The 24,940-nt window shown below is 40.1% G+C and overlaps 1 long non-coding RNA gene across 3 annotated transcripts in view; it reads left to right on the plus strand.

The window, feature by feature from the left end:
* Nucleotides 1-2,833: 2,833 nt before the first annotated feature.
* The window catches only part of LOC311603471, a 45,796-nt gene continuing 23,689 nt past the window's right edge, over nucleotides 2,834-24,940 (plus strand). For 2 of the 3 annotated variants that reach the window (XR_014781083.1, XR_014781084.1), the window contains exons 1-7: nucleotides 2,863-4,221; nucleotides 9,791-9,896; nucleotides 12,250-12,410; nucleotides 12,981-13,199; nucleotides 20,722-20,921; nucleotides 21,667-21,846; nucleotides 24,013-24,272. This is a non-coding gene — a long non-coding RNA (uncharacterized lncRNA). Of the gene's footprint in view, nucleotides 4,222-9,790; nucleotides 9,897-12,249; nucleotides 12,411-12,980; nucleotides 13,200-20,721; nucleotides 20,922-21,666; nucleotides 21,847-24,012; nucleotides 24,273-24,940 lie in introns of all 3 variants that reach the window. The other variant, XR_014781082.1, reaches the window with a different exon arrangement.

A 24,940-nucleotide genomic window follows, 5' to 3' on the forward strand; every position in this document is an offset into this window, starting at 1 on the left:
ACACTATTCAGGGATGAGATTAGGATCTCAGCAGCTCTCAAAAGTGTCCAGTTACTCTCTCTATTTGTATGTACTCTTGGTTGTAACTCTCTGCAGTGTTACAGATACATATGCTCAATTATGAAGAAGACAGTTAACGGTCAGGTGACTCATGCTTTGCTGTGGTGAGCAGGGGCCTTTCCTGAAGCTGTGAGGTGAGTGCTGTGTTTAAATGAAGATGCTGACAAAGATCTGGTCATTTGCATTTAGCCTATGGGAAGATCTAATCATTAAAACAAAGGCATCTAGCAATTAGTATTATTCTTTAAAAGTTTTCAGTCCTCGTAGCTTAGGGTTCCTGGACTGGGAGCATGAGAACTGTAGAGAATATTTTCACTTTGGGAAATACCATTTTGCATGGACACATAGGAGTCGTGCATATACGTGGGACACAGTGTGGAAACTTAATACATGAACAAAATATTTAATGATCAATTAGAGGTATTGATATTTCTATTTCCTCAAATGTTCATTTTGTTGAGGTAGTGTACTTTGAACTCTTCTTTTCTAGTTCTTCATAAAATATATAATACATATTTTATGAATAATACATTAGATGAATAGTTCTGTAGCCTAAGAGAATGACTTGAATTTGTGTTATTGCCTCTTTTCTCCCACTTTGTTGGGAATAGTCGCAGCTTTTTGGGGGAGCAACAGATGTTTCCCTAAAATCCTGGCCTGTTACCACAGTCCATCTGATGAAGGGACTCTGAACATGTGAGTCTGAACCTCAGGTCACCTGGGTTTCAACCGAGCTCTGCTCTTGCTGGCTACGGTTTTTGGCAAGTAGTCATTGCTAGAGTAGACTAGACAATATACTCTGGGCTTGAAAATGGAGAATGGAAGAGAAGGTTGTAAAAGATAGAGTGAGGCATGAGGGTGTGCGTCTGTAATCTCAAAACTGGGCCTTGAGGTAGGAGGGCCCCAAGTTTGAGGTCAGTCTAAGTTACACAGTGAAACTGTCTCAAAAAAATAAAATCAGTTCCAATCTTACCCCCACCCCCCAAAAAAGACCGGTTCCCGAACCTAAGAGCATTGCAGCTTTTTAGCTTTTTAATATGAGATAGAACTTGCAGTGGGCACTCTGCAACTTTGAGGACTGGTCAGCAGTTCTACAGAGGACTTCAGGTATGCAGCTCCGGCTCCCTCCCTGCTGAGCCAGGTTCTGATCCCTGCAGCTGGGTACTGTCTCGCCAGTGGAAACGCAGGTTTCTTCCACTCGCACTTCTGAAAATAGTCTTAATTTTAATTTGTGTACGGGTGCTTTGCCTGCATGTACGAGCTTACACCACATGTGTGCCTGGTTCCCATGGAGGGAAAAAGAGGGCATCAGATCCCTTGGGATTGGGTTACAGATGCACTGAACCATCTTTCTACCTCCACTCTTGAACTTTTCAAAATTACATTTATTTATTTATGGTATGCGTGCCTGTGATGCGCGCATGCACATGCATTCACAAGTTGTTCCCTGGCCTCCACATGAGTGCTGTGGCATACACAAAACTCCTCTCCTTCTTGTATTCACTAGGGACACCTAAGAATCATAATTTCATGGGGGTAATTTTAATGATACACACGTAGAAGAGACTGGTGGTAGTTGGTGGCCTTTAGCCTTCGCCTGTGGCTGTCTGCCAAAGAGTAGAACTAAACTTCTCACTACTGACTCTGCGATTGCTACCTAATGTAGTTGAATTCCTGGCTGAAGCTACCTAATGAGACAGAGATTCAGGTGAACGTTTGTAGGGAAAGGAATACATCATACTTTCCCCACAGTGACTTTTATTGAGATATTTAGCCTGGTGTGTTTAAAGCACATCCCTCTGTAGCCACTGACAGGGACATGACCACTCTGCCGTTGTTTCTGTTCCCATCAGTAGCACATTTTCATCAGCCCTGCTTTTCATGGCTCACAGTCAGGTCACCACTTGGCTCCAGAGGCACACTGTGTTTTGTGTCATGCATGCCTGTGGATGTGTGTGTGTGGGAACACAGGCTTGCCTTTTTTTTTTTAAAGAAAAACTTTAGTTTCTGTTTCCAAACGATACAATTCAAAGGCTTTTTAAAAAGTCCTTCTCTTCTTTGCTTATGCGGCAACAATACTGTGTTGTGTGACTTCTGTTGGCTTCACTTATTATTTTGGACATGGTCTCTTGGTAAGGAGGCACATTAATCTTTTGTGGGCGAAGCTTTTAGTATCTGGACATCTTTAGCTCTTTAATCATTTAATCAAATGGGTAGGAGAAATTGATTATTCTGTCTAGTCTGGATAAAATCAGGAACCACATGGCTTATTTTTTTGTAGGTGTTTTCTCTTAGAATCAGCTCTTTTTTAAATTATCCATACTTTTATTGTTTGCTACGCTGTTTCTAGTTTTAAAATTTTATAAACTTTTTTTTTCAAGACAAGTTTTCTCTGTGTAGCCTTGCCTGTCCTAGACTTTTCTTTGTAGACCAGGTTGGCTTCAAACTCACAGAAATCCACTTGCCTCTGACTCCTTGAGTTCTGGGATTACAGGTGTGTGCCACCATGCCTGGCTTAAATTTTATAAACTTTATTATAAAAAATTACAAATAAAATAAATATCACACACCAAAATTAATTAGACCCAAAGTCTATACAAAGTCTGATGCTGTAGAAGCTTGTTCATATCTATGTCTTACTTTAAGGATAGATGGATGTATTATATATTTTATTAGAATAAAATGAGATTAAAATAACTAAAATTCTAATTTTTGAACTCCATTTTCCATAAATTTCATTAATATTTTACAGACTATATCTTCATCATCAGAATCATCATCATCATCATCATCATCACCATCATCATCATCATCACCACCACAAGAAAATGAATGGAGCTAGAAAAAAAAAACCATCCTGAGACCCCACAAGATAAATATAGTATGCATCCATTAATATATGAATGTCAGCTGTTAACTCTTCAACAGGAAGGCTATAAGTCAATATAACCACAGTGGTTAGATGCAGGGTATAAGACTGGTTGGAGGACTGAATCTTCCTACGCAGGGGAAATAGAATAGATAGTTATGAAAGGATAAGGGGCACTGGAATGGGTCTATCAAATGAGGAGGGGCATGTAAAATTAAGGGCCATTTTGAATACCAATACAGTAGAAACTTCCTATAATATATACATATATGAAGGCAATCTAAATGAGATCACCAACTAAGAGGAGAGACACATCTCCCAACCGGACATCTCTTGTGGCCAAATGAAGCTTCCAGTACCAGGAATGGATTATACCTAATCAAGTTATTGGCCAATTGGGCCTCATATAAACTCTCAAAAAACTCATACTGTTGTGAAGACTATAGGCTATTCTCCACAAACTGATGGCAAGACACTATTATTGAAGACATCTACATAACTCATTGAGCATGAGGAAGTCAAGCTGGTGTCTATCAACTTCCTTCAGGCCTACCAGCTAGTGTTCATAGTACTGGAAGGTGCATGTTACCAAAGGAAAAAAGGTGAACCCCAACCCAGGTTACCTGTGTGTAAAATGTGTTGGTGCAATAGTGGTACAAATCTTGTGGTACTAACCAACCAACATCTGATTGGATTTAAGACTCTCTCCATGATGAGGAACCCAGCTCTGACACTGCTAGGGTGGCCAAAAACCTGAGACTAGGTAGGCCAGGAACATAGGGAAAACCAAATACTATTGTTCTACTAAAGGAATGTAGCACAACACAATTCCCAACGACATTCTGCTATACTCGTAGATCAGTATCTTTCTTAGCCATCGTCAGAGAAGCTTCCTCCTGAAGTAGATGGGAATAAATACAGAGACCCACAACTGGACCTTGTGCAGAGTGAGAGACCTTGGAACATTCAGTTCTAAATGGGATGCCTCCATCAATTCTCTCCCCTCAGAGCTCAGGGAACTCTGCAGAAGAGGTGACAAAAACAGTGCAAGGGGCAGAGGGGATGGAGAACATCAAAGGAAGAAGGCCTTCTAAACACACCAGTGCACACACGAACTCGCAGGAATTGTGGCGGCATGCACAGGTCCTGCACAGGTCCAGGGTCAGGGAACTGAGAGGACAATTGGACACAAGCCCACATCCCTAACCCAGAAGCTATCTCCGATTGATAAGCACTCACAAATGAAGAATTGGTTTTTTTTTCCCCAATGGAGTTTCAATGAACACTTAAAGGTATGACCTGTGCACAGTGGTAGATAGCCAAGACAAAACAGTGCAGATTGTTTTTTATATTTATTTTAGTTTGTATAGTTTTGAGTTTCAAAGGCTATCTATCAAGGTATGTGGATATGTTGTAAAAATATTATATTTTAGTTATTGCTTCATACATACATTTTTACTGAACTAGGGTAGCCATTTATGTTTCATATAACTAAATAATTTTAATTGACTTCACAATAATTTCATTGTTATTAGACAATTATTATTATTATTATTATTATTATTATTATTATTATTATTTTTACCAAATCTCCAATGTTGTGAAACAGATAATTTTGTTTTTTTATTTTACTTACATTACCTCAAATGCCATTGCTGAACACACATTTCCATCCATGTTTGGTGTCTGCAAATCACAAAGCTTTAAAAAAAAAATCCACTTTACAGCCCAATCACAGCTCTCCTCCGTCCTCTCCTCCCAGTCACACCCTCCCCCATCCCCCATCTCCTTATGCTCAGAGAAGGGGAGCCCCCCCACCATGGGTACCAACCTACCCGGGCACATCAAGTCACAGCAGGACTAGGCACATCCTCTTCCACTGAGGCCCAGATAGGCTTCTGATAAAGACTGATAAAATTCTTCCCAAAAGGTTGTATCAACTGACACTTGTCCTTGCAGTCTAAGAACTCTAAGCCTCACAGAGTATTCTTGACTACAACCAATTGGCGAGCAGGGGGCGCTACGTGTGCTGAACCTGATTTTGCCACCCACTATCTGTGCGACAGAGGACAGCTCTCCCAGGTTCCTGGCTTCCGTTATAGCATTATCTCCGCCCACAGCAACACCAACCTCCTAGTTACCCTGAGGGCAAATGAGATGCTATGTATATAATCCTTCTAGAACCATCCCCAGGCCATAAGATGAGTTAAACAAAAGTTGTCTGCTTTATTTATGTATAGAATTAAAGCAGTGTAATGACACATTGGTCTGCCATTGCCATTTTGATTGTCTGCATATTACGTCTTAATTCAGCCACAGGCAACGAGTCTTGTTTATTTTTAAACCTTTTAAAAAAAACCCTTTGATTCACATATAGCCAATGGACAGCTCACTCCCCTTGGGTGTGGGGGGAGTGGGGACTGCCTCTGACATGAACTCTGGTGGGGAGGCCTGGTGGGCAAACAGAGGAAGGGGAAGCAGGCTAACCCGATGAGACTTGGTAACCTGTGGACCCATGGTGGGGGAAGATGTCCCCTTCTGTCAGAAGTCTAAGGGAGGGGAATATGAAGGAAGAGGGAGGGAGGGTGGGAATGGGGCGAAACAAGTGAGGGGATAACAATTTGAATGTAATCTGAATAAATTATAATAAATTAAAATAAAAAACCTTTTGAGGTTATATTTACGTTTCTCCCTTCCTTTTCCTCTCTCTAAATCCTCCCACACACCTCTCTCATTTCCTTTCAATATCATGACCTCTATTTTTATTATCACTGCATGCACATGTACATATGTGTATACATGTGCATACTAAATATAATCTTCTCAGTCTGTATAAAGTGACCTATATGTACCCAGGGTTGACCCTTTGATGTTGAATGTCTTGGAAAGATGGAACAGGGAAACTGGCAAACTTCTAAGCAAAACTAGGCCTAAAATTACACCTAGAATGGAGAGAGCCGGAGCAAAGGACACTTGTATCTTTTCCGGCTTTGTTTTGGTCATTGCTGTTACAGACTGAGTTGCAATGTGCTTAATGGTGATCACAGTTTTCCATACCTTCTCTAGGAGGAAATTATGGAGAAAGCCAAGAGATACAAGGCTAAGTCGTGGACAATAGGAAGGGAGGGAAAAAAGAGCACACTTCCCAATAAAAACTAGATTAATAAGGACTGAAATTCGGAGCTCTCTGGCTGCAAAAATGCTTGTCTGGGAAAGGTCCGCCTATACATTTTTAGCAACAACTAAATTCTCAGTAATGATAGACAGGGTTCGAGCACTGCAGCCTGAAATGGCGCAACTGGCCCAACACTTAGGATTTTCTTGTCTCTCTGCTTGAAAAATTTGTTTTTTCCCTATTGTTAGCATTCTGCTTCAGTGCGCCTACTTGTGATGCCATTGCTTACCTGCCGTGGGGGTTGGGTGGAGAGGTTGGGGTGACCCTACCCAAGGCCATATAAAAGGACAAATCCTCCGCATGGGTCTCTCTCTCCTGCCCCCCTCCTTCCCAGTCTCTCCACTTCTCTCTCTAAGCCCCCTTACTCTCTCGCTCTCTCTCCCCCTTCTATCTGCTCTACCCACTTACTTTCTCTCTCCCTCTTCTCTCTCTCTCTCTGGGGTACCCCTTCCCCCTTTTCCTTTCCCCCCATGCTCATTTAATAAGCTCTGTATAACATAATATCTGCTGCCTGGTACCTTCTATCTATCATTGCTAAAGTAAATATAAAACCTAGAGCGGAAATAGAGAAAATATTTGCATTGTCTGACATTGACAAAACATTAGAATTTTAAAGACTTTGACTGGATTTGAGATCAGGGCGATTATAGCACTCGCCTTTAATTCAACACAGAAAACCCAGAGAAGTCTGATCTCTGAGCTCTGGGTCAGCCTGTTTATACAATTGAGACAAGGCAGAAACCCCTTGCTGAGAAAACCACTTTTCCAAACCCCAGGGCTACAGAAAACAAAACAAAACAAAACAGAAAACAAAACAAAACAAAGCAAAACCAACCAACCAACCAACCAACCAACCCAACAGCTCTTGTTGCTGAAGCTTAGGCTGGAAGAGAGTCTTGCAAGCTACATGCCTCCCATAGCCAAAAAACTGCTGCAAGCTTTTGAATGCTGATTAAGGTGAAGCGTAAAAGATATAACCACCTATTTTTTTTTACTTTATTAATTTATTCTTGTTACATCTCAATGGTTATCCCATCCCTTGTATCCTCCCATTCTTTCCTCCCTCCCATTTTCCCCTTATTCCCCTCCCCTATGACTGTTCCTGAGGGAGATTACCTCCCCCTGTAAATGTTCATAGGGTATCAAGTCTCTTCTTGGTAACCTGCTGTCCTTCCTCTGAGTGCCACCAGGTCTCCCCCTCCAGGGGACATGGTGAAAGTTGAGGCACCAGAGTATGTGAGAAAGTAATATCCCACTCTCCACTCTACTGTGGAGAGTGTTCTGTCCATTGTCTAGATCTGGGTAGGGGTTTAAGGTTTACCGCTTGTATTGTCCTTTAACCACCTATTTTATATGGATAAAGGGACAAGGCAAAGATAGCCACCACAAATGAAACAAAAAACAAAAAACAAAAACAAAACAAAAAACAAAAACCCAGGTACAAAATGCCTAGAGTATATTTAAACTTTAAAAATAAAAGAATTTACATAAAATTTGTCTATAAAGACATAACCACCCATTCCATATGGAAAAGGGCAGGACGAAAATAACAAATACAGAAAACCAGGCCCAAATCTCTAAACAGGTACAAGATGCCTAGGGTGTGCTTGAGTGCTAAAATGAAAAGGGTTTATCTAACTATTGGTCAGGGCAACCAGCCTGTCTCTAAACTGGGAGACCTTCTCTAGGGAAACAGGTAGCAGATGGCCTATACATCAGGTGCCATAGAGCCCAGAGAAGGACATTTAGATTTTACAGTCTTGTTTTGATTTCAACCAGATAATGATTGTATATTCTTTGGTAATGGTAATATCATAAATCCTCTTCGAGAAGGGTCTAAATAAAACAGATCTATATACAAATGTTCTGCTCTTAAAGAGCAGAAACCATCTTTAATTGTTGATCTGTGCATTTTGCACACTTTATTCATTTATAATTTAAGGACTGTATAATGCTTGTGAGAAATTATATATTTACAGAACAAAAGAACCCGACGCTGGTGATGCGAGATCAGACCTGACAGGTTTCATTCTCCAGGATGCTGAGATGCTGACACAACTGTTCCAGCATCCTGCATGTTCCAGCCTCACTGAGCCTCATCAAAGCCTGCTCCCAGGAGAGCTTTGAAGAAAGCTGCTGATCTCAATCAGTCCAGCATTTCACACTGTCCCATGTAGGACTTATGTTATTGCTAGCTTACTTAACCATTCTCCCAGTTTTATTTGGGCACCTATAAAGGCATTCTTTACCCCCTAATCAGTGGAGAAGCAGCCTTGAGAACGATGCTTCGTTTCCCACAGTGAAGAGGAGAGAAGAGAAAGTCTTGGTGGATCTGCAGTGGGGAGCATTGAGCAGGCAGTGAAGAGCTGGTTAAGAGAAATCAACCATTGGGAACAACTAGTTATAGTAACTAGCTGTTGAGGAGAGGTTGAAGAACAGAGGAAAAAGAAACGCTGGAGACCCAGGCATATGTGGTACAGAACTGAAGGCCTTAAAGCCCAGGAGAACTTGATTTTTCTGTTTCTCTCACATGCTTATTTTCTGCCTCTGTCTCACTTGCTCTCTGTCTGTTCCTTCTTGCTGTTGCCTTCATTTTCCATGTCTGTTACTTGCTTGTTGTCTGTAACGCTTTGGCCCAACCCCAGTATTTCATTTAAAGTGAGGTTCAATAATTTTTTCATTACGGATTATGTCATGATTTTTCTCATCTTTTACAATCAGTAGAACATTTAAAAATCAACAAAGCAAGAGAACAGTCTAACAAGGAAATAAAAACAGTTCTGTATAACCTCCAATAAAGCATACAGCAAAAATCAATCAATTTCCAAGCAACAGTCAGCATAACCTGACTGTTATTTCTTAAACAATACTCAGGAAAGTTTAATCATAAATTTCCCTGGGCTAAAACTATTGTGTTTACATGATTGTCGTACCAACATAGATTGAGCTAAATGTTCTTTAATAAAGAAAAAACTTGACTTACCCTCAGTCTCAAACCAACAGGTGTGCTATCTAAGCCTAGACTAACTGCCAAGGGGTCCTCTATTGTAAAATTGCAAAGCATGACTTTCTATGCCTACCACCTACTACTTTTAAAGCAGATTCTAAAGAAACTTTTCTCCAGCTAACAGTATCTAGCCAGGCACTGTTATGTCAAGGTCTTAACTTTCATGTACTTTCTGCTTGGGTGCTTACAGTCAGAGCAAAAACCTCTGTCATTGTCTTAAGCCCTTGGCCAGATGCCCTCTTTCAACATTCTCTGTGGGAAATTTTTTTTTTGCCTGTATGAATTTCCCTAGGGCAGAGAAATAAAGAAAAAAAAAAAAAAGACAGTTTTAGGAGGAAAGGCAGATTTTTACACCTGGACCATACATAATATTTAAGGGCAGTGGTGATCAGCTGGAGATCTTTGGAACTTGGGCAAGCAAAGCCTCAACATCTGTTCTGGATGTCTAGAGATCATGCTGGACAGTCAGAAGTCTCTGGAACCTTGTCAAGCAAAGCCTCTACAACTGAGCCTCATGTCCATGACAGGGGATTGAATAAGTTTTTGGCTGTTTTCTTGGGCTATAGATGTTTATTGTCATTGGGAGTTGGTTATAAGTTATTATTGGTCTTATTCAGAGAGAAAACGAGGTTGAACGCAGGGATTCCTCTCTTTTCCTTTATCTTTCTTTCTTTCTTAGGTATGGAGATGGGGGTTGAAAGGAGAAGGAAGGAGAGGATGGAGCCGTGAGGAGAAGACGGGGAAGCACCAGGAGGAGTGAGCTGGACCTAGGATATGAGTAAAAAGCAAGTATAAAATGGGAACTCAGAATGGGAGGAAACTATACTGCTGTGGAGGTCTAGGGTGGAGTAATTGTGCAGCATTGTGTTATAGGAGTAACTGCTGACTTCCCTAAAATAATAATTCAATATTCAATATCAACAGTCACTCAACAGTTTGTAACTGGGTGTCCAATTGGAATGCTTTTCAGTGGTGAAAGCTATTTTTCTCTCTCATCATTTTTTAGTTTCCCACAGTTCTTTGTGTAGGTTGAAGCATCATAGATTTGCCCCACCCACTTTGACAGGTTGCTGGGTGTCCTCTTTGCTCAGGTCATGTTTAGGCAATCACGTTGGTGAGACTTTATGAGTCTGATGTTACTAGGAGACACACTCACAGAAAAATACCGGGTCCTGTGGCTCTTAAAATCTGTTTTTAAAAAAAATTTAAATTTTAATTTGTTCACTTTACATTCTGATTATAGCTCCCTCCTTTATCTCCTCCCAGTCTGACCTGACTCTTAGAATTTTTTTTTTTTTTTTTTTTTTTTTTTTTTTTTTTGGTTTTTCGAGCCAGGGTTTCTCTGTGTAGCCTTGGCTGTCCTGGAGTCACTTTGTAGATCAGGCTGGCCTCGAACTCACAGTGACCCATGAGCCTCTGCCTCCCAAGTGCTGAGATTAAAGGCGTGTGCCACCATGCCCGGCTGACTCTTACAGTCTTTATACCCTCAGTTCCACAATGTTCCCTGAGCCGTAGGTGTGGGGGTGTTTTGTAGAAAAATTCAATGGGATTGAGCTCAACCCTCTGCAATGTGATTGGCTGTGGTTTTCTGTAATTGTCTCCATCTGTTGCAAAGAGCAGTTTTCTTGATGAGGGGTAAAAATTAAAATTCTATGTGGCTATAATGACAAGTGTTTACATTGTTGTTATGGGGTGTGCTGGTTTTAGTCAATTAGAGGTTGTAGGTTCTCTCTTCCAAGATCCATGAGTTCCTGAGCCCTGGGTAGCTGCTAGATTTGATAACCTGGAATGATTTTCTTTTTGTTAGGTGGGTTGTTTGATTTCTTATAGGTTTACAGAAATGTCCTAAATTGATTTTCTTTTAATTGTTTTGCAACAAATCTGAGCAGTCAAACAGTGACCTAACATATGAAATGTAACATCTCTGCTGGGACTAATATGGCATACCTTGTAGACTGAGCTCCCGATAGTCCATCTTTAGGAAAGCTAATTAATTCTGAAAACAAAGCAGCCTGGGAGCCTTTTCTTCTAAGAAAGCTTAAATAGCCACAGTAATATTTTATTTACAGAACATAGCTATAAACTCTAAGGTCTTTGTGGAAGAAAACTAACCAGGCACAGAAATTGGTGCAGGTGGGGTGATTATTTCTTCACCAAGGCAGAACTGGGTCTCCAGCTGAGAATTTCATAAAAGAAATGAACATTATGCAGATGTGTGTGGTACTTACTATTATAAATGGGTGATGTATTCAGGGATGCTGAGGAATTTGAATGCAATCTGTTATCACCATAGATACAGATATATTGACCTCTTTCTTTCCCTGTCTCCCTCCATCCTTCTCCTTTTCCCTCCCTGAGTCATAGAGGCAATCTAATTTAATAATAATACAATGCCCTTTGAATTTAATGCAATGGAAAGGATTGTTTTGTGCCCCAGCAGCACCTGTCAGGTTAGATCTGGGATGGGTAGGGTAAATTTGTTGCCAATTCTTCCTGAGTATATATATAAAACTTAAAGAACAAAACCTCAAGAAACCATTATCTCCTTGCCTGGATTGAGAATTCTGAGATAGCCAGCAAAGTAGGGATTGTTCTCCATTTGTTGCTAGGCACAAGGACTGTATTGCTTCTGCTGAAAGTTGAATACAGGTGGTTTGGCATTTGAGAGAAAAAAGTGATTGGGCTGCCCCAGGAGTGTATGTGAAGGAGTTCCTGAGGGAGATTTGCCTTTGAGCTAGTGGACTGATTGGTAAAGTGGTGCCCTCCATGTGAGCGGGCACCATGCAATCAGCTAGGGACTAATGGAACAAAGGCAGAGACAAATGAATTCCTGTTCTCACAGGCCACCTTTTCTCCCTAATCTGAGGACGGCACACCTCCAGATTCGATAGTGTCCTCCTAAGCTTTGGGGTCTTCATCCTTGTTCTGATAACTCCATCATTGCTTTTCTGACTTCTCAGGCATTTAGAATTGACTTGAGTCATGCAATCAGCTGCATTGGGCCTTTCAGATGACTTACCATAGGGTTTCTTAGTGGATCAAAGCTCTTAATAAACCTCTTCTCTTCCTTTGAGTACATCCCATGGCTTCTGTTTTCTAGAGAAACCTGATTAAAACGTATTATTATCGCATATTCAGGCACCCAAAGAAAAGGCTGGGTCTAGAGCACTTCCATGCACCTCAGCAAGGCAACAGTCAGTCTAATGCATATGGACCAGAAGGAGGGACGAGAAAGCTTGTGATGATGGAGATGACAAGAGTGGGTGGAGGTGGTGGTTTGATATAGCAGGTATACAATGGTGAGGATAACACATCTTATTTTTGAAAACTTAAGGAATCACTTTTTCTTTAAAGTCATGGTAGGACTAAGAAACTTTGCTGAAAGTCATGTAGTCTGGAAAAGACTTCCAGTTTCCTTTCAAGCAGAAAAGCTTCTTCTGGCAAAACTCAGTCCCTAGGTTTTAACTGATAAGAATCAGTTTTATCTTTCTTCTTGTGACTCTGGTGTGCTCCTCTGAAGGGCGTAGATGTCATAGCTTGGATAAAGCTCAGAAATGCTGCAGTAGGCTTGACTTTGAAAGGTCAAAATTAAAGAAGGGGGGGGTGTGAGAGGATGGAGGGGGTGGAGGGGGTAGAGGGGGCAGAGAATGAAACCAGAATTCTGATATGTGAAACTTTGTTGCCTGAAAACCAAACAATTAACACTTCACTCAGTTGCAGCCTCTTGAGTTCCTCTGGCCACAGACTGACAAAACAGAACAAGCCAGGGAGTTAAATTCCTGACATTTTTGGTCCCTGCAGAGGATACTGTGTTGCCTCTGTTTTCTCCTCAGATTCACCCTTTCTCCCTTCTTGCTTTATTCTCCCAGCACTAACTGTACTCAGAATGTTCGCTGCTGCTCTCAGTGGTGTTAAGGACCCCGGCTACAGAAGACTTTAGTATTCAGAAGCAGACGCCGGTGTAATGTCTAAATTACACAGTATTGGCTTTGTCAGGGAGACAGCTGAGACTGTGGCCTGGAGAAGGAAGATCAGTCAATACATGTGAAACACTGGTAACAAGGATGCTGGCTGAGTCTGCAAGGCTGGTATGTCTAATGAGTTTATTACTCCAGGGGAAGAGGTTGGGAAACAATGTTACTTTTGTGTACGGGTAACTATTGGGTACACCCCTCAAGATACTATAAGAGAAATGGATTTGGGGGTATAAGCAGAAATGGAAGAGTCAACAGAGACACAGGTGTACCAAATACAGTATTCAGTTCCTTTAAGTAAGTTTTTTAAAAAATATACAAACCCTATGATATTTTCTATGTTAAAAAAATAAAGGGAGCTGGAGAGACAGCTAGCTCAGTCAGTTAAGCACCCGCTGTACAGACATGAGAACCTGAGTGTAGCTCCTCAGGACACATAAAATTTGGGAGCAATGGTTTGCACCAGAGCCAAGGGAGCAGATATAGGCAGATCTGGAGTTCATTGGTGGGCTAGTCTAGCTAAATTGATGAACTGCAGGTTCAAGGAGAGAGTCTATCTCAAAAAATAAGGGGGAACATGATTTGAGGAAGAATTTGACATTCACCTCTGGCCTTTACACCCATGAGTATACACACAGCTGCACCTACTTGCATAATCAGTGGCTTACACACATGCACACTCCCATATACGCACCACCAACCTCCACCCTCACACAGTACATACAAAAGAAAACAAAAAGATGAAGGAATTAAATAATTTCCCCAAGATCAACTAATAAGTGGGAGAACTTGGAGCTCAAGCCATGTTGTGTAAGCTTCAAATTTTACCTTCCTGATACATTCTGATCAATCTCTAGAATTTGTTGAGAACCCTGGCATCCAGATGACAACGTTCGCTATCACTAAACCCTGCCAGTCTTAGCATTTGTAATACCCACATGTTTGTTATTTCTTCTGCAGTGCAGAAACTTTCCAGTGTGTCTATTTTTGTGCTTTTTAATATTTTTATTTTATGAACATTGATGTTTTGCCTCCATGAATGTCTGTGAAACAGGAGTTACAGATAGTTGTGAGATGCCATGTGGGTGCTGGGAATTGAATCCAGGTCATCTGGAAGAGCAGCCAGCGCTCTTAACTGCCAACCCATGTCTCTAGCCCCGTGCTTTTTTTTTAAAAAATTTTTATTATTAATTTATTTTTGTTACATCTCAATGGTTATCCCATCCCTTGTATCCTCCCATTCTTCCCTCCCTCCCATTTTCCCCTTATTCCCCTCCCCTATGATTGTTCCTGAGGGGGATTACCTCCCCCTGTATATGCTCATAGGGTATCAAGTCTCTTCTCAGTAACCTGCTGTCCTTCCTCTGAGTGTCACCAGGTCTCCCCCTCCAGGGGACATGGTCAAATGTGAGGCACCAGAGTATGTGAGAATGTCATATCCCACTCTCCACTCAAGTGTGGAGACTGTTCTGACCATTGGCTAGATCTGGGTAGGGTTTAAAGTTTACCGCCTGTATTGTCCTTGACTGGTGCCTTAGTTTGAGCGGGACCCCGGGCCCAAATCTGCCTATCATAATGTTCTATTTGTAGGTTTCTTGGACCCTCTGGATCCTTCTACTTTGCTATTCTCCCATGCTTCTCTCATCTAGAGTCCCAATAGGATGTCCTCCCCTCTGTCTCAGTTTCCTGGTAAGTGAAGGCTTTCGTGGGACATGCACCTTGGGCTAGTATGCAGATATAAGTGAGTATATACCATTTAAGTCTTTCTGCTTCTGGGTTAACTCACTCATTATGATCATTTCTAGCTCAATCCATTTATCCACAAATTTCGGGAATTCCTTGCTTTTAATAGCTGAGTAGTATTCCATAGTGTAAATGTCCCACAGTTTCTTTATCCATTCTTCTACTGAGGGACACTTAGGCTGTTTCCATGATCTGGCTATTATGAATAAGGCTGCTATGAACATGGTTGAGCAAATTTTCTTGTGTGCTGGAGCATCTTCTGGGTATATTCCAAGGAGTGGAATAGCTGGGTCTTGAGGAAGCCCTATTCCCATTTTTCTGAGATAGCACCAGATAGATTTCCAAAGTCAGCCCCGTGCTTTTTAATCTTGCCACCCCTCCCCCAAATCTTTGCACACACCAGTGTTCTAGGGCATGTCTCTATATTTTTATAATAGCTTTGTAATTTTAGGTTTTTACATTTAAGGAGTTATTTAAGTTTTAATACTCTTGTGCAGAAAAGTTTATCACACTGGGTCATATAATTCTAAGTAGCCAGAAGGGAGGATTTTGAATGTTCTCCTCACTAATAACTGATAAATGTTTGAGATAATGGGTAACTCAATATCTTGAGTAAACTGATGTACAATGTATGAACTCATCACACTATGTCTCATAAGATGTATGGTTATTTTCTGTCAATATAAACACAGGGGCAATTTATCTACCTTAGTATTTTAGAGTTTCCCTTCCCCTTACCTCCCCTCCTCTCCCCTCCACTCCCCCCTCCCTTTTTCTCTTCTCCCATCCCATTCCCTTTTGATACAGGATCTTGCTATGTAACTCAGGCTGTCTGTAAACTCACTATGTAGTTCAGGTTGGCTTCAGGCTTGACATTCTCCTGCCTCAGTGCCCAGATGCTGGAATTATGGGGTTTCTCACCATAACTGGCTCTACCTGCTATTATGCAGATACCATCTCAGCATCTTGTTTACAGGAAATATTTTGGATCCTTATCAACCTTTTTCTACACTTGAATACAATTTAACAATCAGATTTCTTAGGAGCAAGCACAAAACTTGCCCCTTCTTGTAAATATCTTTGCTCTGTTCTATTCTTTCTTTTTTATCATGTCACCTGGCTTCTTTCCCCTAAGGGGAATATAAATATATTCTATTCATATTGTTACATATATATGGATGAAGTTGTTAAAGAGTAGATTAATTTTAAGAACGAAGAAAAACAAAACACATTGGTCTTAGGGTATTGTTGTTATAGGAAAAAAAAAACCTCAATTGTTCAATTTTACCAATAAAGACTCAGAAGCCAGATGCTGGGGTGAATGGCTGCTATCTCAGAGAGGCAGAAAAAATACCCAGCTGACCTTCCTACTCAGCTCACACCCCAGAGGGAAAAGCTAAACGTCCAAAGCCCAAAGACAAAAGGCCAATAGGCCCAAAAGCCAAAGGCTCCTTCTCCACGCTGTCTTAAATGCCTGTCTCTCCATGTCCCTCCTTTCTGTTTAATCTCTGTTAGCTTTATTTAATTCTCTGTAGAGGAAGCTCTGGGATTAAAGGTGCGTGCTAGGGCTGAACCACTCCACAACTAGAAACAGATTTTTACAGTCTACAATCTCATGGTTCACAATGGGATCAAATATCCTACGACAGGGCATATCAGAGCAAAGCAAGAAACGAGCGATTAAAATGCACCTGAAATTTCTACGTGTATTAAAATGGGATGCTTCTGAGAATGCTACAGTGGGGAATGATTATGACTGTTACAATACAAAAATTGCCACACAAATCTCTTGAGGACCAGTCTCAGTGAAATATTAATGATTTACTAGCATGCCACACCCCAGGGACACAGAGGACTCCTGTAACCCTGGTCTGTTTCTAAGGCAAGTTTTTATAAGGAAAACCATAACCAGGCAATAACCAGGTAACCATGTGAGAAGCAAGGGGAGGGCAGCATTACACCATTTTGACTAGCTAAACACAAGAAGAATCGATTTAGTTCTGAGCACAATGTATCCAGGTAGCTAGACAAAGCATTTTATGGTGATTGCCTAGGATATAGGCTTGGGGACTTTCCAGTTCCCCACTGTTCTGGGAGAAAGGAACATAGCAGAGTATTATTGTGGTTTTGTTTAAGTAGAACATAAATCATTAATTCAAGCAGAACATTCAACAAGTATTGAGTTGTAAGTACAAGGCTGTTCAAACTCCCAGGCAGGTAGAGCCTGAGAACATGAACTTAATTTTACCTTATGATCAAAATGGAGACTTAAAAACAAAAATAGCTGCTGTTATGCTAAAGACAAAAGCAAGCATTAACAGAGGAGCTACAGTTTAAAGCAGGTTACAGCAATGATGAAGAGTTGACGTAGTGATAAATCTTACATTGTTTTTTTCTTCCTGCTAATATGGGGCATGTGGAAAGGCTGCTCTGAGAGGCTAGACTGCATAACAATAGCTCTGAATGACCCGTGAACAACTGTGCTAGTCCTGGGGTGTAGTTCCATTCTTATATTTTTTTCTTTTTTGTTTTAGGATCTAGTCCAAACTTACCATCAGTAATACAAAAGGAATCTGTGTAGCTTGAATGTATATGAATTCTATACTTATGCTTTTGCATAAGAAGCAAAAATGAGTCTCAAGTAGTCCCTTAGAACCCTGAAATCTGGGGCATAAGACAATGCTTTGAAAGAATATGTTTAGTTCAAATGTAATAATTAGGTGAGATAATTAGATTTCTTAGTTTTCAGAAATTTTTCATAAAAGGAAATCACATTAATTTTTAGTATTAAATACATATATAGATGAACTGATTAAAAACAATACAATTACATTACTATCACTTAATCCATAAATCATAGCTGAGTCATGAACTGCTCCAACAATGTTTTTCCCTAAAGATTCAATCTGGAGTCAGCCATATGTTTTCTTTTGTCTGTTGTAAGTCACCCTATATCACTCTATCTTTCCTTGATTCCTTTGGTCTAGGCATCTTTGAAGGTTATGGATCAGTTGTGCAGAATGCCTCATTGTGAGTCCCTTTTCTCATGAATTTTCCAGGCTGTGTTTTTTTTCCCAGCACTATCTCAGCAGCGACACTCTTTCTCTAAGGTGGTCAGTCAGGTGACATATGTGTTACCGTAGTTCCATTGTTAACCTTGATCTAAGCTTCCTAACTGCAAAGTACCTCGTTTCTCATTTGTATTCAGCAAACACTTCATGCAGCAATATATGGAAACCATGAAGTGTACTCTGGCTGCCCCCAGGCCCTCACTCACTACCTCCAGCTCATCATGATGCTTCCTATTTTAATCAATAGTACATGACAGTTGGGAAATGGTAAACTTCAGCTTTGCCTTATGCTATTCTCATCTAAGGGATAAATATTTGCTTTTATTATATAAACGCATGGATGCTTATTAAATGAGCTGTGTATTATCACAATTATTTTTTAGTTTTGCACTGCTGGGCATTGAACCCAAGGCCTTAGGCCTCTTAGTCAAGCACTCCAACAGAGCCACATCCACATCTTGCCTGCTAGTTATTCAAATTGCCATAGAGTTGATCAGTGGGAGCTCCTTTAAGTTTGGACACACTAGCATTCAGCCACAGGCGCTGCCCCAAGGCCTTTTCCAGAATTGCCCTCACTTGGCCTTTGACAGCAGGAAGAAGGAATGGAAAATGCATTTTAATTGTTCGGTAGCATAAAATGTAATGATGTAACTTTAGAGATTGGCATTTGGAATTATTTTTACTTTGTACTTGAAAAAAATTTTAATTTTATTAATTTATTCAGATTACAACCCAATTGTTATCCCATCACTTGTATCTTCCCATTCCTCCTTCCCTCCTGCTTTCACCCTATTCCCCTCCCCTAGGTCTAAGACCGAGGGGGACCTCCTCTCCCACTATATGGTCTTAGGCTATCAAGTCTCATCTTGGTAGCCTGCTTATTCTTTCTTTGAGCGCCATCAGGCTTCCCCACCAAGGGGAGGTGGTCAAAGCAGAGCACCAGAGTTCATGTCAGAGTTAGTCCTTGCTCTCCACATAACTGTGGAGAATGTCCTGCCCATTGGGTAGATCAGAGTAGGGGATCGATGATTACTACTTGTATTGTCCTTGGTTAGTGCAATAGTTTGAGCAGACCCCTCGCCTGGGCCTTGATCCACCCATCAAGATGTTCTTTTTTTAGGTTTCTAGGATCCTCTGGGTCCTTCTATTTCCCCATCTCCTATATTTTTCTTACCTAGATTCTCAGTAGGATGTCCTCACATCTATCCCAATTTCCTGGTAAGTGAAGACTTTCATAGGACATGCCTTTTGGGCTAATGCCCAATTATAAGTGAGTACATGCCATGTGAGTCTTTCTGCTTCTGGGCTAAGTTACTCAGTATGATCATTTCTAGTTCCATCCCTTTGTCCACAAATTTTGGGATTTCCTTGTTTTTAATAGCTGAGTAGTATTCCATAGTGTAAATGTACCATAGCTTCTTTATCCATTTTTCAACCGAGGGACATTTAGGCTGTTTCCAGGTTCTGGCTATTATGAATAAGGCTGTTATGAACATGGCTGAGCATATGTCCTTGTTGTGTGCTGGAGCATCTTCTGCGTATATTCCAAGGAGTGGAATAGCTGGGTCTTGAGGAAGCCTTATTCCCAGTTTTCTGAGAAAGCACCAGATAGATTTCCAAAGTGGTTGTACAAGTTTGCATTCCCACCAGCACGGAAGGAGTGTGTTCCCTTTTCTCCACATCCTCGCCAGCATGTGGTATCACTTGAATTTTTGATCTTAGCCATTCTGATGGGTGTAACATGGAATGTCAGAGTCATTTTGATTTGCATTTCTCTGATGACTAAAGACATTGAGCATTTCTTTAAGTGTTTATCATCCATCTGATATTCCTCTGTTGAGAATTTTCTGTTTAGTTCTGAGTCTCATTTCTCAATTGGGTTATTTGGTTTGGTGGTATTTAATTTCTTGAGTTCTTTATATATTTTGATTATTAGATCTTTGTCAGATGCAGGGTTGGTGAAGATCTTTCCCCAGTCTGTAGGCTATTGCTTGTTCTGTTGACAGTGTCTCCTGCCTTACAGAAGCTTCTCAGCCTCACGAGTTCCCATTTATTAATTGTTGACCTTAAGGCCTGGACTGTTGGTGTTCTGTTCAGGAAGTTGTCTCCTGTTCCAATGTGTTCCAGGCTCTTCCTCACGTTTTCTTCTAGCCGATTTAGTGTTTCTGGTTTTATGTTGAGGTCTTTAATCCACTTGGACTTGAGTTTTGTGCATGGTGACAAATATGGGTCTAATTACATTTTTATACATGTAGACATCCAGTTAGACTAGTACCATTTGTTGAAGATGCTATCCTTTTTCCATTGAATAGATTTGGCTTTTTTTGTCAAAAATCAAGTAACTATATGTGTGTTGATTCATTTCTGGGTCTTCGATTTGATTCCATTGATCAATGAACCTGTTGCTGTGTCAGTACCATGCTGTTTCAATTACTGTTGCTCTATCGTACAGCTTGAGATTGAATATGGAGATTCCTCCTGCGGATCATTTTGTATAGGATTGTTTTAGCTATTTTGGGTTTTTTGTTTTTCCATATGAAGTTGAGAATTGATCTTTCAATGTCTTTAAAAAATTTTACTTTGTACTTTAAGAAGTAATTTCATTATTTTGTGTGTCTTGCATTTTATTTCCTTGTGATATGATATGAAAAAATTCTGTAACATTCTATAGGTATGGATAGCCTATTTTCAAAGAATTAAATATGTAATATAATAGTTCATCAGGATTCTCTAGAGAACAAACTGATAGATATTACAAGACGTTTATTAGAGTGGCTTACAGGCAGTGATGCGGGTTTTCCAACAATGGCTATCTCCAACAGAGAAGAACCCAGTAATTGTTCAATCAGTGAGACCGATATCTCAACAGTCCCAGTGTGGTGCTGGAGTCCAAAAGGCTTCCTAGAGAGATATCAGTCTTCAGCCCGTGTTGGGATCCTGAAGAAGTACATCCTAACACCAGTGAAGGAGTGCTTCCACAACAAAACAGATGAAACTGCTGGCGAGGGGGGAGGGCAAGCAGGTAAGGAGCAAAAGCTTCCTTCCTCAGCATCTTTTTATGTGAGCTGCCAGGAGAAAGTGTGCCTTAGATGTGCCGTGAATCTTCCTACCTCAAATGATCCACTCAAGAAAGTCTCTCATGGATGTGCCCAGCCCCTGATTCCAGACGGAGCCAAGTTAATATCGGAGATGAGCCATCATAATAACCATTAATCTATGTTATCGCCTTTATATTTTAAGCATTGAAGATGTCTTAAGGTGGTATTTAAGACTTGATAGTGGTCAGCCTTAAAAACATGTGCATACAAGCAACATTAAATTGACACAGTATGATATATACACATAAATTGTATAATCAATAATAATCATGAGGAGCATGATGAATCTAAGAGGAAGTGGAGGAGGCAAAGAGGACTTGAAAGGGAGAGTGAGCAATAGAAATAATATAAATACAGTGTACTCATGTTCTAAAATACTTGAAAAAATTTATTAAAACCAGCAAAAAGAAAATAAAAAGGGGGGCCAGTTGTCCACTTGGACCATATGGATTTTAAGTGGATGGGGGAACAGGCATACTGTGCTTAGGTATTTGTGTTTATAGAGTAGAGGACAGCGGCTTTCACAGAAGCGGGCTACTTAATGATTATTTTACTTCAAATGAAAAAACTTTTTAATTCTCCTTGGTAAGATAGTAAATTTGTGCTCAGTTATAAAGGTGAAATACAGACTTTTTATTTTTATCTTATTTTTTATTTATTTTTATAAAGCACCTGTTGGAGCTTGTGTTGGAATCGTGACCTGAAAGTAGTAGCACTCCTACACTAGGAAAACTCAGAGACCAGCTGATCTCAGCCAAACAATCGCAGAATTCAAAGATGACAGATGAAAAGCAGCACTTGGGGACGAGAGAGATGGCTCAGTGGTTGAGTACCTCCTGGTCTTTCTAGGTAACTGCAAACGTATGTAACTAAAAATAATAAAAAGAAATCTTAAAAAAGCAACCATTAAGAGTTTGAATCTGACATGTCACCTACAGGCTCATGTTTGAGCATTTGTGTCTGAGTAGTGTGCAGCCTGGGGGAGACGGTGGTGCCTTTAAGAGGTTACTAGGGATGAGACTTGGGAGGGGACACCCACCCCACTGGGTTCTGGCTCTGCTCTGTTTCCTTCCTGTTCCACTGCATGTAAAAGCAGCTACTCACTCATCTTCTGTTGCTGCACATGGAATTCCATCATCACGCTTGCCCTTGACAGGCTGAAACCAGTCTGAAACTGTGAGCTGGAACAAGCCTTTTCTTCCTGCAGTTGTGTCAGGCATTTTGGTCACAGCAACATAAACTTATATGGTAGCTAATCACAAAATGAGTTCTATAGACTTAATTATGCTAGAAAAATAAAACTTCATTTAAAAAGGCATAAAACAAAATCATTTCCCATGATGCTGTTAACATAAAAGCAGTATATGCGGTGTTATATGTGTGTGTTTCATGCCCAGGCTGGTCTCAAACTTGTTGCAGCTGAGAGTGACTTTGAACACTCGACCTGGTCCTCTCGACTGCACTTCCTGAGTGCTGGAATTACCGGTGCGCACCACCAGCTTAGTCGACGTGGTCTGCAGCTTGAACCCAGTGCTTCCTGTAAAGGAGACAAGTACTTTGCCAACAAAGCCATTTCTCCAGGCTTCAGTCATTGTGCTAGTAAACCTAAGCACCAGTGTTAGTATATTATGTGTTGTGTACCTAATGTTTATTTTTTACACATATTATCTTATTTGATTTTTATGCTACCTTCTTAATACTGACTATAAAATTTTATGAACAAAGAAATGAAGGCCAGTGAAGTAAAAAAAAAAATCATACAACTTCGAGGCGATTGATCAGAAATTTGAATCTGGGACACGTGTGCCAGCAAACATAAACAGTTTTCACCCCTAGCTGCCTTTCTGCGGCATGAATGATAAACTCTGGTCACTTACATGAGCATTAATATTACTATTGATTGTGTGGTACTAGTGAATTCAAAGATCTTTGTTTATAACCCAATGGGACTTGATTTCCTATTCATGAAACACTCAGAAGAGGGCTGCCTCTGAGTGTAGTCTATGGGTGTTGGATTTGCATATTCTGGCATATGGCTGCCTCCTAAGTGACTGTAAGCCTTGGCATTTGAGCAGCCAGGTTTAGCAAATGAAAAATCTCGGAGGGTCAGGTGTGGTGATGCATGCCTTTAATGCAAGTACTCTTGAGACAGGCAGGTGAATCTCTTGTGAGCTTAAGACCAGCTTAATCTACATAGAGAGTTAAGGGCTAGCCAGATGTGTCAAAAAACAAAACAATATGAAACAAATGAAAAATCCTGGGCACACAGCTAAGTTTGAATTCCACATAAAAGAGAATCTTTTATTGAATTTTCCTTCTATGAAACATTACATTTTGCAGCCTTCTATCTGTTAATATGGCAACTTGATTGTTAAAGTCCTTAAGAAATATTTTAAGTATAACACAGGATATACTTGTACTAAAACAGCATTTGTTATTCTTCTGACACACCAATTTTACCATTTATTTTGTATTTTACTAGGAAACTCTCATTGACATCAAATGGCTGGTGGGATGTTTGGTTAATTAAAACATATTTTTATTTTGACCTGGTACATAAAACTATAAAGGCTGTGCTTTATTTTGACCTGGTACATAAAACTATAAAGACTGTGCAAATCAGCAGGGTAACTTTTTTTTTCTTTTTTTTTCCAGAGTAACATTTTGATACACATATACATTAAATAATTTTTGGTACACGTTAATTTATAAAATAATAGTTTTGTCATGACAGTCCTATGTATGTGTATAGTATATTTTGATCATATTAATTTCTTTTTTACCAATTTTGTTCCCCTTCTCCCTCCCCACAGAATACTTGTCATCGTGAGGCTGGCTCTATTTCTCTTAAAATCATATCTTAAGTTCCACCCACTCTCTTGCAAATGACATGATTTTATCCTTTTTTATAGCAGAATCTAACGAAACAAATGAAAAATCCTGATCACACAACTAAGTTTGAGTTCCACATAAATGACACTGTGAACATTTGTTAAATCTTCTGTTCATTGATAGGTCCATTCATTGATAAATCACTCTGCTGATCCAATTCCTGTGGCAAGGAATTTGAGGACGTCCTCCTCCTTCATCTGCAGGACATCAAGGGCTCCGGACATTGCTTAAGCTTCCCTTTAAGTTATGATGGCAATAAAAAACATCTCTGTATGGGCCCATACTTGAGCAGCTCGAAAAGGCAAAGAAAAAAAAAAAGAAAATATCATAATAAACATGAGTATGAAGATATCACCACAGTAAACTGACATTGATTCTTCTTGGTGAGTACCCAGAAATGACATAGCTGAATCTTATCATAACTTTGGTTTTAATGTTTTAAAGATCCTTTATTCGGATTCCCCTAGTAGCCACGCTAATGGATGTGCTCATCAGCTGTGTATAGCTTTCCTTTCTTTTTGACTTCACATCATCACCCAATTTGTTGTTTCTTGCTTCTTAATGCTAGCCTGACTGGGGTGAAATGGATTCTGCATGTCATTTTGATTTGCGGTTCTATGATAGCTAAAGACATGGGACACTTTCTTTCATGTGTGTTGGCTATTTGTATTTATTTACTTGTTCTTATTTATTTATTTCTGTTCTTATTTACCCTTCATTGGCTGGATTATTTGATTTTTTTGGTGTTTAATATTTTGAGTCTTTGCATAGTCTGTATATTATTTTTTTAAGATTTATTTATTTATTATGTATACAGTGCTTTGCCTGCTTGTACTCCTTCAGGCCAGAAGAGAGCATCAGATCTCATTATAGATGGTTGGGAGCCTCCATGTGGTTGCTGAGAATTGAACTCAGGGCCTCTGGAAGAACAGTCAGTGCTCTTGACTGCTAAGCCATCTCTCCAGCCCGTATATTACTGTTTGTTGGTTTAATAACTGGCAATGATTTTCTTCTATTTTTTAAGGTTGTCTCTTCACTTCGGTGATCATTT

Source organism: Acomys minous (assembly GCF_964271855.1).
Source record: "Acomys minous genome assembly, chromosome: 8".
Lineage (NCBI taxonomy): Eukaryota > Metazoa > Chordata > Mammalia > Rodentia > Muridae > Acomys > Acomys minous.